The 11609-nt window shown below is 39.5% G+C and overlaps 1 non-coding gene across 1 annotated transcript; it reads right to left on the bottom strand.

The window, feature by feature from the left end:
• Positions 1 to 4502: 4502 nt before the first annotated feature.
• LOC113186924 (U6 spliceosomal RNA) lies at positions 4503 to 4609 on the bottom strand. The gene has a single exon (XR_003301350.2). It is a non-coding gene; the product is annotated as a U6 spliceosomal RNA (small nuclear RNA).
• Between the last annotated feature and the right edge of the window lie 7000 nt (positions 4610 to 11609).

Below are 11609 nucleotides of genomic sequence, written 5' to 3'. Positions count from 1 at the left end.
GTCTTACTGGAGTGAGATGGTATCTTAGGGTAGTTTTGATTTGCATTTCTCTGACTGCTAGCGATGGTGAGCATTTTTTCATGTACTTGTTGATTGATTGTATGTCCTCCTCTGAGAAGTGTCTGTTCAGGTCCTTGGCCCATTTATTGATTGGGTTATTTGTTATCTTATTGTCTAATTTTTTGAGTTCTTTGTATATTCTGGTTATTAGGGCTCTATCTGAAGTGTGTGGAGTAAAGATTTGTTCCCAGGATGTAGGCTCCCTATTTATCTCTCTTATTGTTTCTTTTGCTGAGAAAAAACTTTTTAGTTTGAGTAAGTCCCATTTGTTGATTCTATTTGTTAACTCTAGCGCTATGGGTGTCCTATTGAGGAATTTGGAGCCCGATCCCACAGCGTGTAGATCATAACCAACTTTTTCTTCTATCAGATGCCGTGTCTCTGATTTAATATCAAGCTCCTTGATCCATTTTGAGTTAACTTTTGTGCATGGCGAGAGATAGGGATTCAGATTCATTTTGGTGCAAATGGATTTCCAGTTTTCCCAGCACCATTTGTTGAAGATGCTATCCTTCCTCCATTGCATGCTTTTAGCCCCTTTATCAAATATAAGATAGTTGTAGTTTTGTGGATTGGTTACTGTGTCCTCTATTCTGTACAATTGGTCCACCCGCCTGTTTTGGTACCAGTACCATGCTGTTTTTGTTACTATTGCTCTGTAGTATAGTTTGAAGTCTGGTATCGCTATACCGCCTGATTCACACTTCCTGCTTAGTATTGTTTTTGCTATTCTGGGTCTTTTATTATTCCATATGAATTTCATGATTCTTTTATCTATTTCTACAAGATATGCTGTTGGGATTTTGATTGGCATTGCATTGAACTTATAGAGAACTTTTGGTAATATCGCCATTTTGATGATGTTAGTTCTGCCTATCCATGAGCAGGGTATGTTTTTCCATCTTCTAAGGTCTTCTTCTATGTCTTTCTTTAGGGTTCTGTAATTTTCATTGTATAACTCTTTCACCTCTTTTGTTAGGTTGATTCCCAAGTATTTTATTTTTGGGGGGGATATTGTGAATGGAGTAGTTGTCCTCATTTCCATTTCAGAGGATTTGTCGCTCATATACAGGAATGCCTTTGATTTATGCATGTTGATCTTATATCCTGCCACTTTGCTGAATTCATTTATTAGCTCTAATAGCTTCTTTGTAGACCCCTTTGGGTCTGCTAGGTATAGAATCATATCATCTGCAAATAGTGATAATTTAAGTTCTTCTTTTCCTATTTTTATGCCTTTAATTTCTTTTGACTGTCTAATTGCTCTGGCCAGTGTTTCGAGGACTATGTTGAACAGAAGTGGTGAGAGAGGGCATCCCTGTCTTGTACCAGATCTTAGAGGGAATGCCTTCAATTTTTCTCCATTCAGAATGATGCTGGCCTGTGGCTTATCATAGATTGCTTTTACAATGTTGAGGTATGATCCTGTTATCCCTAATTTTTCTAGCGTTTTGAACATAAAGGGATGCTGTACTTTGTCGAATGCTTTTTCTGCATCTATTGAGATGATCATATGGTTCTTATTTTTAAGTCTATTGATGTGGTGAATAACATTTATTGATTTCCGTATATTAAACCAGCCTTGCATCCCAGGGATGAATCCTACTTGATCATGATGTATAATTTTTTTGATATGTATTTGAATCCGATTCGCCAGAATTTTATTGAGGATTTTTGCGTCAAGGTTCATTAGAGATATTGGTCTGTAGTTTTCCTTCTTTGATGTGTCTTTGTCTGGTTTCGGAATCAGGGTGATGTTGGCCTCGTAGAATGAATTTGGAAGTTCTCCCTCTTTTTCTATTTCCTGAAATAGCTTGAAAAGTATTGGTGTTAGTTCCTCTTTAAAGGTTTTGTAAAACTCTGCTGTATACCCATCCGGTCCTGGGCTTTTCTTAGTTGGTAGTCTTTTGATGGTTTCTTCTATTTCCTCTATTGTTATTGGTCTGTTTAGGTTGTCTATATCCTCCTGGCTCAATCTGGGCAGATCATAGGACTCAAGGAATTTATCTATGCCTTCACTATCTTCTATTTTATTGGAGTATAAGGATTCAAAGTAATTTCTGATTATCTTCTGTATTTCTGAAGTGTCTGTTGTGATATTGCCTTTTTCATCCCGTATGCTAGTAATTTGGGTTCTCTCTCTTCTTCTCTTCGTTAGCATGGCTAAGGGTCTGTCAATTTTATTTATTTTTTCAAAGAACCAGCTTTTAGTTTTGTCAATTTTTTCAATTGTTTCTTTTGTTTCAATTTCATTAATTTCAGCTCTGATTTTAATTATTTCTTGCCTTCTACTTCTTTTGCTGTTGTTTTGCTCTTCTTTTTCTAGGATTTTGAGATGAAGTATGAGATCATTTACTTGTTGGTTTTTTCTTTTTTTGAGGAATGAACTCCAAACAATGAATTTTCCTCTTAGAACTGCTTTCAATGTGTCCCATAGATTCCGATATGTTGTGTCTGTGTTTTCATTTAACTCTAGGAATTTTTTAATTTCCTCCTTGATGTCTTCTAAAACCCATTGATCACTCAGCAACCTATTGTTCATTCTCCAGGTGATGCTTGATTTTTCCTTTCTTCTTTTATCATTGATTTTCAGTTTCATTCCATTATGATCAGACAGGATGCATGGTATTATCTCTACCTCTTTGTATTGTCTAAGAGTTGCCCTGTGACATAGTATATGGTCTATTTTTGAGAAGGTTCCATGTGCTGCTGAGAAAAAAGTGTAGCAACTTGATGTTGGGTGGTATAGTCTATATATGTCAATTAAGTCTAGGTTGTTAATTGTGTTATTGAGTTCTATAGTTTCCTTATTTAACTTTTGTTTGGAAGATCTGTGCAGTGGTGAGAGAGATGTGTTGAAGTCTCCCATGATTATTGTATGGTGGTCTATTAGACTCTTGAACTTGAGAAGAGTTTGCTTGATGAACACGGCTGCACCATTGTTTGGGGCATATATATTTATGATTATTATGTCTTGTTGGTGTATGGTTCCCTTGAGCAGTATGAAGTGTCCTTCTTTATCCATTTTGATTAGCTTTGGCTTGAAATCTATTTTATTAGATATGAGTATGGACACTCCTGCTTGTTTCCGTGGTCCATATGAGTGATATGATTTTTCCCAACCTTTCACCTTCAGTCTATGTACATCTTTTCCTATCAAATGCGTCTCCTGTAGACAGCATATTGTTGGGTCTTGTTTTGTGATCCATTCTACTAGCCTGTGTCTCTTAATTGGTGAGTTTAAGCCATTAACATTTAGGGTTATTATTGAGATATGGTTTGTTCTTCTATCCATATTTGTTTATTGATGTTACTAAACCTGATTTGTTATCCTCTTTGACTACTTTCCCCCCTTTACTGTCCTACCTCCCATTGTTGGTTATCAATGTTATTTTCCATTTCCTCTTCCTGTAATGTTTTGCCAAGGATTTTTTGAAGAGATGGTTTTCTAGCTGCGAATTCTTTTAACTTTTGTTTATTGTGGAAGGTTTTAATTTCATCTTCTAACCTGAAGCTTAATTTCGCCGGATACACGATTCTTGGTTGGAGCCCATTGTCTTTCAGTGTTTGAAATATGTTATTCCAGGATCTTCTAGCTTTCAGAGTCTGTGTTGAGAGATCAGCTGTTATCCTGATTGGTTTACCCCTAAATGTAATCTGCTTTCTTTCTCTTGCAGCTTTTAAAATTCTCTCCTTATTCTGTATGTTGGACATCTTCATTATAATGTGTCTAGGTGTGGATCTCTTATGATTTTGCACATTTGGCGTCCTGTAGGCTTCTAGGATTTGGGATTCTGTCTCAATCTTCAATTCTGGGAAGTTTTCTCGTATTATTTCACTGAATAGACTGTTTATTCCTTTGGAATGGAGCTCTGTGCCTTCCTGTATCCCAATGACTCTTAAATTTGGTCTTTTGATATTGTCCCATAATTCTTGGATGTTCTGCTCATGGTTTCTTAGCAGACATGCTGAGCTGTCTATGTTCTTTTCCAGTTGAAATACTTTGTCTTCATTGTCTGATGTTCTCTCTTCTAAGTGATCTACTCTGCTGGTAGTATTCTCAATTGAGTTTTTAAGTTGGTTTATTGTTTCCTGCATTTCTAGAATTTCAATTTGTTTGTTTTTTATTACCTCTATCTCCCTGTGAAATTGATCTTTTACTTCCTGGATTTGTTTGTCAATGTGATCTTTCATTGTCTGATTTTGCTGTCTCATGTCTTCCTTGAGACTCCAGATCATCTGAAGCATATATATCCTGAACTCTTTATCTGATATTCCATCTGTTGCAGCTATTACCTCTTCTAAAGTTGAGTTGACCTGCATTGCTTGTGGTCCTTTCTTTCCTTGTCTTTTCATACTGCTCGCGTTTCTTCCTGCTTGGTGCAACTGTTGTGTTTTGAAATTTACCCCCTATTTATTTATGTTGCTCTTGTATACTTGAAAAAATTATGGAACGCTTCACAAATTTGCGTGTCATCCTTGCGCAGGGGCCATGCTAATCTTCTCTGTATCGTTCCAATTTTAGTATATGTGCTGCCGAAGCGAGCACAAGAGTGACAAGTTTTATCCTCTGTGAAATGGGGGTAAGGATGCCTTTCTAGTAGAGAGGTAAGCAACATTAGGCAAAATGATGCACTACTTCTCTTGCTTGATTCAGTGAATCCCTCTATGGTACCTACTCAACAATACTATTAAGGTTTAGAATGTAAGGTGTCCCCCAAAAGTTCATTTGTGAGACAAGGCCAGAAAGTTCAGAGGTGAAATTATTGGGTTAAGAGAGCCTTAAACTCATCAGTGGATTAATCCACTGACCTGGGTCAACTGGGTTGTAACCATAGGCAGGAAAGTTATGAATGTAAACAGTTGGTCACTGGAGGTATGCCTTTGGAGTATATATTTTACTCCTGGTGAGTGGAGCTCTTTATTTACTCTATGATTTCCTTGTCCTGAGCTGATTTCCTCTGCGTGTGCTTCCACTGTGATGTCCTGCCTTACTCCAGAGCAATGAAGTCAGTCATCTATGGACTGAGACCTGTGAAAACCATGAGCACCAAATACACTTTTCCTCCTCTAAAATTATTCTTATCATGACTTTTGGTCACAGTGGCAAAAAAAAAAAAAGTCTAGATCAAATACCTACATAGGCACCAGCCTGATTTCTCAATGCCTATATTTAGCTGAGAAATCCTACTGGGGACAACACCACAGTCCACATGTTTGTGCTTCTATCAGTTCTCGTCCTCCAAGCTAAACTGGCTGCCTGGGTTAGGTGGCAATTCTTCTGCTTTCTAATCAAGCGTATCTCCTTTCTCTGCCCATGTTATTTTTTTAAAACATTAATTTCTTCCAAGCCTATATGCTATGATGTAATTCTAACTCTCAGAAAATGACTTTCTTCCTTGCTGTACTGATAAAAGAAAGAGGATGAGATGAGAATGGGAAGTATTCACTACTTTGCTCTTGAACTTATCAGCCTTCTTCCTATTCACCCTGTCCCCCTTCTCTCCCTTGTGGGAGAATGGATTCCTCTTAGTGCAGGCTAATCCTCCTTCTTAAACTCTGGACCCCATCTACTTTCACCTCCATTTAACCTAGTCTGGTCATCATTCACTCCCTTTATTCTGTGTTCACCCTTCCCATTGTCAATGGTGACTCCTGTTTATGCACAGTATCTCCATGTTAAGAAACCCCCTGTAGACCTGAGTTCCTCCATGGCTGGTGGCCCTTGTCCTTGGCTTCTTCTCTTTCCTGCCGCAGTCTGGCTGGGCACAATTCAGGAGCCACTTGTCAAAAGAAACTAACTTTATTTTTAGAACCACACATGCCAAACAAAACAGCTCTTCAGGAAAAACCCTCAGAGCCCAAATGCCACCACCGGCTTCCCACAAGCCTCTCTCACAAAAAAACACAAACCTCTCCCACTCCCACAATCCTCCTGTTCTTGAGGCCGATTGGCTGTTTCGCATGGGCGGAGCCAAAGAAGTCCGCCAATGAGCAGCTCTGTGGTCTGAAAGGGCAGGGAAACAGCCCAATGAGCATCACCACAGAGGAGCCAATCAGCTAGATGTTGCTGGGGCTGCTGTGAGCCAATCATCAGCTGGCAGTCTGAAAGGGCGGGGAAACAGCTCAATGAGCATCTCCAATGAGCATCTCCAATGAGCATCACCACAGAGGAGCCAATCAGCTAGATGTTGCTGGGGCCGCTGTGAGCCAATCATTAGCCAGCAGCTGGAAGTTTGCTGGCAGCTGGAAGTTTGCTGGGGCCCCTTCGGATGTGGCTCTCAACACTTTCCCACCAAGCACCTCAGGAGAGCCTGCATCCTGCTTTACTTTCCTTAACTCCTCATCCCACTGGAATTTGACTTCTGCTCAACATCTTCACGGAAACCAGCTTTTCCCCCCAACATCGTCTCTGATTTATCTTGTTCTAAAACCCAGTAGTTACTTCCAGGTCTGTTCTTAGTTTAATTTCTCTGTGCTCATGAATATTTCCACCTATTTAAAAGTCTTCTTCCTCGTTTTCTGAGACTTCATGAATTTTTCCATCTATTTAAAAAATCTTCTTTCTCATTTTCTGACTTCACACCCTTTTTTGATTTTCTCTGATCTCTTTGCCTATACATTCTTAGCATTCATGGCCTGTACCTCTTCCCACTTATTTTCCTAGAATGTGGTATTCCCCAGGTTTCTGCCTGAGAATTTTGTCCCTTCTCAATTCTACCCCATCTTCCTGGGTGATGGCACCAGTCTCCATGGCTCATCTAGGAATAATGAGGTTTCATCCTGACTCCAGCTCAGCTTTGACTCTTGAGTTCTAAGCCTCTACCCACTTTTGCCCAATAGACACCTGCACTCAGGTGTTATCAGCTTTTCAAGCTCAATGTGTGTATTTATTAAATTCTCATTTTTCCAATTTAAACTATTTTCTTCCTATTTTTCCTATCCCAACGAGGGGCTCTATCCTCCCCTCAGTTGCCAAAACCAAAAAACTGGATGTTTTCTCACAATCAATTTAGGATCTTTCTTTTCCTCCTGAGTGCAAACCATCAGCATAATTCAACCAACCTCCAAGTTTCGCCTTTCATCTCTCTCACATTTCTCCCAAATTCTGCCCCTTGTCAGTTACAGAGGCTGCTGTGCCACTTGCTCCTGAGAAACTCTCCCTGTCTTGGGTCTGGCCAACCCTCCAAACTTCTGTGCACTGTAGGAATCATTCTACAACTCAAACTCCAGAGTAAACATCCCACTCCCTTCATGACAGCTCTTTAAGTATTCCATATTGTTTTATTGGTACATACAAGGCACATTCTACTCTGATCTCTGGCTCATTTTATGAACCAAAACTTCCTTCATCCTGAAATTTGTGATTCAGTCAAACTAAACAATGGAATGTCCTGTAGATTCATCTTTTTCCCCCCTGGAACATGCTTTTCCATATGTGTTTGCATCCTCTGGGAGCACACTTTCCTTTTTTTCCTTTCCCAAACCATCTTGATAATTCCTATTCACCTATGGCTTGTCAGTGTCTACCTAGACTCCTACAGAAAGCCTTGATTAGTTCTTTATCTCTTCATTTTTTACTAACTATGACCCCTATGTGTAATCTGCATATAGTGTCTGTTATAATTAGGTGTTCAATGATTGATAATACTAATAGCAGTAGTTATTAGACCTAGACCTAGATGTAGAGCCAAAGCATTGGGGATCCAAGTGCAACATCATAACAGACTGTATCATTGCTATGTTTGCCCATCCACATCTCATAAAAACCATGTATGATAAGTACAGTCACCCTTTTAGAATCAGTTCCAAGGACACTTACAGATATCCAAATCTAAAATGCTCAAGTTTCTCACATAATATTGTATTTACACATAAGCTACATACATTATCCCGTGTACTTAAAATCATCTCTTGATGACTTATAATACCTAAAACAATGTAAATGATATGTAAATAGTTGTTGCACTGTGTTGTTGTTTTAGTTAGCTTTTCCTCATAGTGACCAAAATACATGACAAGAAAACATAAAGGAAGAAAAGTTTATTTGGGCTTACATATTTAGAGGTCTCAATCCATAGATGGCCAATTCCATGCCTCTGGCCCCAAGGTGATGCAGAACATCATAGCAGAAGGCTGTGGTTAAGGAAAGTAACTCAGAGGATGGCAAGCAAAAAGCCGAGAGAGCTTTGCTCACCAGGAACAAAATATATAAACTCTAAAGATACAACCCAGTGACCTACTTCCTCCATTCACAACCAACCTGCTTTGAGTTACCACCCAGTTAATCTAGATCAGTGGCATAATCCGTTGATTAAGTTAAAGTGCTCATAGTCTAATCATTTTAATTCTTGCCTTGTCTCACACATGAGCTTTTGGGAAACACCTCACATCTTATCATGATAGTTGTTTAGGGAATAATAATAAGATAGTCTGTACATGTTCAGTACAGTCACAATTTCAAATATTTTTGATCCATAGTTGATTGAATCTGAATGAAGAACCCATAGATATGGAGAGCCAAGTTTATACATTTTAAGAGGTTCCCAATCATCGGACAAGTTTTTATTTTGGGGGGGGGAGGGGTGATAAGCAGGGACTTAACCCATGGGTGCTTAACTCACTGAGTCATATTTCTAGTCCTTTTTATTTTTATTTTGAAAAAGGGTCTTGGTAAGTTGCTTAGGGCCTCACTAAGTTACTAAAGCTCTCTCGGAACTTGGAATCCTCCCGCCTCAGCCTCCAGAGTTGCTGGGATTACAGGCATGTGTCACTACACCTGATTTGACAAGCTTTTTAATCTCCTTGATGCTGAACATTAATCTTAGAGAACAAAGATGTGGGAAGGGACCCATGAATTACTTGAGGGTCTTCTCTAGATATGGCAGCCAGGAGATTTTAGATTTGACCTTGGGAACTATCCCTGGCTTTCCCATGCAATAGATGGCCCAAGGAACATGACCTTTATCTCCACTCTACTAGGAAGCTCTCTCACAGTAGATCTGGAGATGGGTGTAACCCATTGGGAACTGGAGAGCCCATCTTCTACCTTTTTTTGGTGAAGAACATTCTATGGAAGGCCTTTGATGTTTCCCAATATAAATAAAGTAAGTGCGGGCTCCATTTTGCCTTTTTAGTATAAAAGCTTGATCTGTATGGTCAGCTAGCCCCTCCTACCCCCACTTTCTGAAAATATTTTCTGTGTTCTGTGGTTTTTTCATCGTTCTATTTTTCTTAGCTTTTATTTCTCAGCCAGTCCATTCCACACAGGGGAGCCCCATTTCCACCACTTGCACGGGACTTGGGCGAGACAAAGACATTTCCTTTGCAATATAAACATCCATTAGAATAAATTAGTATTCACCATCCCTGTCATTCCATGCAGACAAAAGATATGTGCTCAAATGGCACTTAATAGTAGTGTCGGTATAATAATTTAGAAGGGTCCTATGAATGGGGAAAAATTCCCTTTTGCTGATTGCAAGTAATGCTAATGGAAGAAAAGGGTAAAGCAAATGCTAAGTCAGAGAAAATTCAAATTTAAATCCTGCAAACCATCGAAATTGCTCTGGCTCCGTCAAAGCCTTAATATTCACAAAGCTAAAGACGTTTTTAAAATATTTATTGTTAGCAAGCTTATGCACTCAGGTGACCTTGATGTATATGGAATGTGTTTTCAATATTTTTGAGGTCAAATGCTTGTGGATACTAATTTTTACCTAAAATTTGTATATTTTCTTTGTGAGAATGTGAAACTCTTCATTAGATTAACACTACATAATATGCTTTTCAAGTTGTCAGGACTGTAGATATTCTAATGAGAAATGTCATTGTACTTTAGTGGTATGTACGCCCTTAGTTCTGGCTAATGAGCTCCAATATAAAGCCCTAATTATCACTGCTATTTTGCACTTCATGGTGTTGACAGCATGTAAGACACCTTATAGAGTGTAGGAAAAAATACAATCTCTGACCTGAATGAAGATTGGTAGTCTTACAAAGGATTGATTTTTTTAATTGATCATCAAATATGTCATTTTATTCTCTACAATTCTTTTAAAAGAACAACTCGTCATTAGTGCCAGGTTGCTTGTGACTAAAACACTCAGGGGTCACTCCGGGGGAACTGGGCTAACTGGGCTGCTTGAAATAACCACAAAAGAGACAGAAATACCTTTTTCTTTGGGGGTGCTGTGATGGTTCCTCTGACCATAAGGGTCTGCAGAGAGAGAGAGAGAGAGAGAGAGAGAGAGAGAGAGAGCACGTGTTAACCCCTTTAATTGAGGAGAAGCTATTCAAATGAGGCAAGGGGTCAGGGTTCAGGGGGCTGAGTCCAGCTTCATGATGTCTGCTGTCAGTAGGTTGACTGACATCTAGGTTGCCCATACCCAAGGGCACAGTAAGAGAAAGGGACAAACAAGAGGCACTTTCATGGAACATTCTGTCTATCCTAAACAGAGCAAAGGGTAATATTACAAAGGAACAGGAGGTGTGCAGAGCTCCACCCATGGGGATGTGGGAAGGCATGCCCATGCACGAGGACACAGTCACTTGAACCCTAGAAGACAGGACGCCACCCTGCTCAGCAGGGGAGTGGACTCAGTCACGTGCTAGTTGGTCTCCCACACATTAGTTTTACTATTATTAATAATAATTAATAATTAATAAATATGATATATTTCATGATATCAGATTAATCTGTAGGGTTAACACATATTTAAATAGGCACTATTTATGGGGCACAGTTTAATCATTTATTTTATGGATAGAATATCTGGCCAATTTGCTAGGTTAGGGTATACAATGTTCTCCACTGCTCCCAAAGCAAGATTTGATAGACGCACTTGTGAGTTGATCTTCTGTTGGGGTCTACATTAATGTCCCATGCCTATAGACAAGATCAGAGAAAGCTTCAACACTGGTGTGATCACCTTCCAGAGAACAGGTGATTCTAGTGACATAGGTGACTTAGGATGAAAAAGTGTTCCTAGGCAGGCAGGAGCAGACAATAGACTATAGGAATTGACAGCCAGCATCTCATTGGGGCGTTCTTCTTCCTGACGAGGAGGGTATAAGCCACCTGAGAATTTCGAGTCTAAAATAATGAGTGAAGAACAAAAGAATCAGAAATGCATTTACAAAAGGGGGTGCCTGAAAGATCCATTCCACACAAGAGCTGGCGATAGACAAAGGAGAGATGGCTCCAGTGTTTTGTTTAAGAGGGGACATCAAAGGCAGGGATAAGGTTTTAAGGGCGGTGTTTTACTTCATGATGTCTTGCAGTCAGCAGGTTGATTGGCATCTTGGCAGGTCATACCCATCTCAGGTGCTATGTGGGACATGGCAAAGAGGGATACAAATTCACAATGTGTCAGGGCATTTAACCAGTAATGTCCACTGGTCATTCCAGACAACAGATGTTCCTATCCATTAAGCTTAATGCACAGTGGCCCTCACGCAGCCCATGGGTGGCTTGCAACAGTAGACCACCATCATCAGCCTGGTGAGTAGAAGATACTGACAGAAAACTGATCATGAAGAATGTCACA

The sequence above is a fragment of the Urocitellus parryii genome, chromosome 13 (genome assembly GCF_045843805.1).
Source record: "Urocitellus parryii isolate mUroPar1 chromosome 13, mUroPar1.hap1, whole genome shotgun sequence".
Taxonomy (NCBI): Eukaryota; Metazoa; Chordata; class Mammalia; order Rodentia; family Sciuridae; genus Urocitellus; species Urocitellus parryii.
This window is presented reverse-complemented; position numbering and strand designations above follow the sequence as displayed.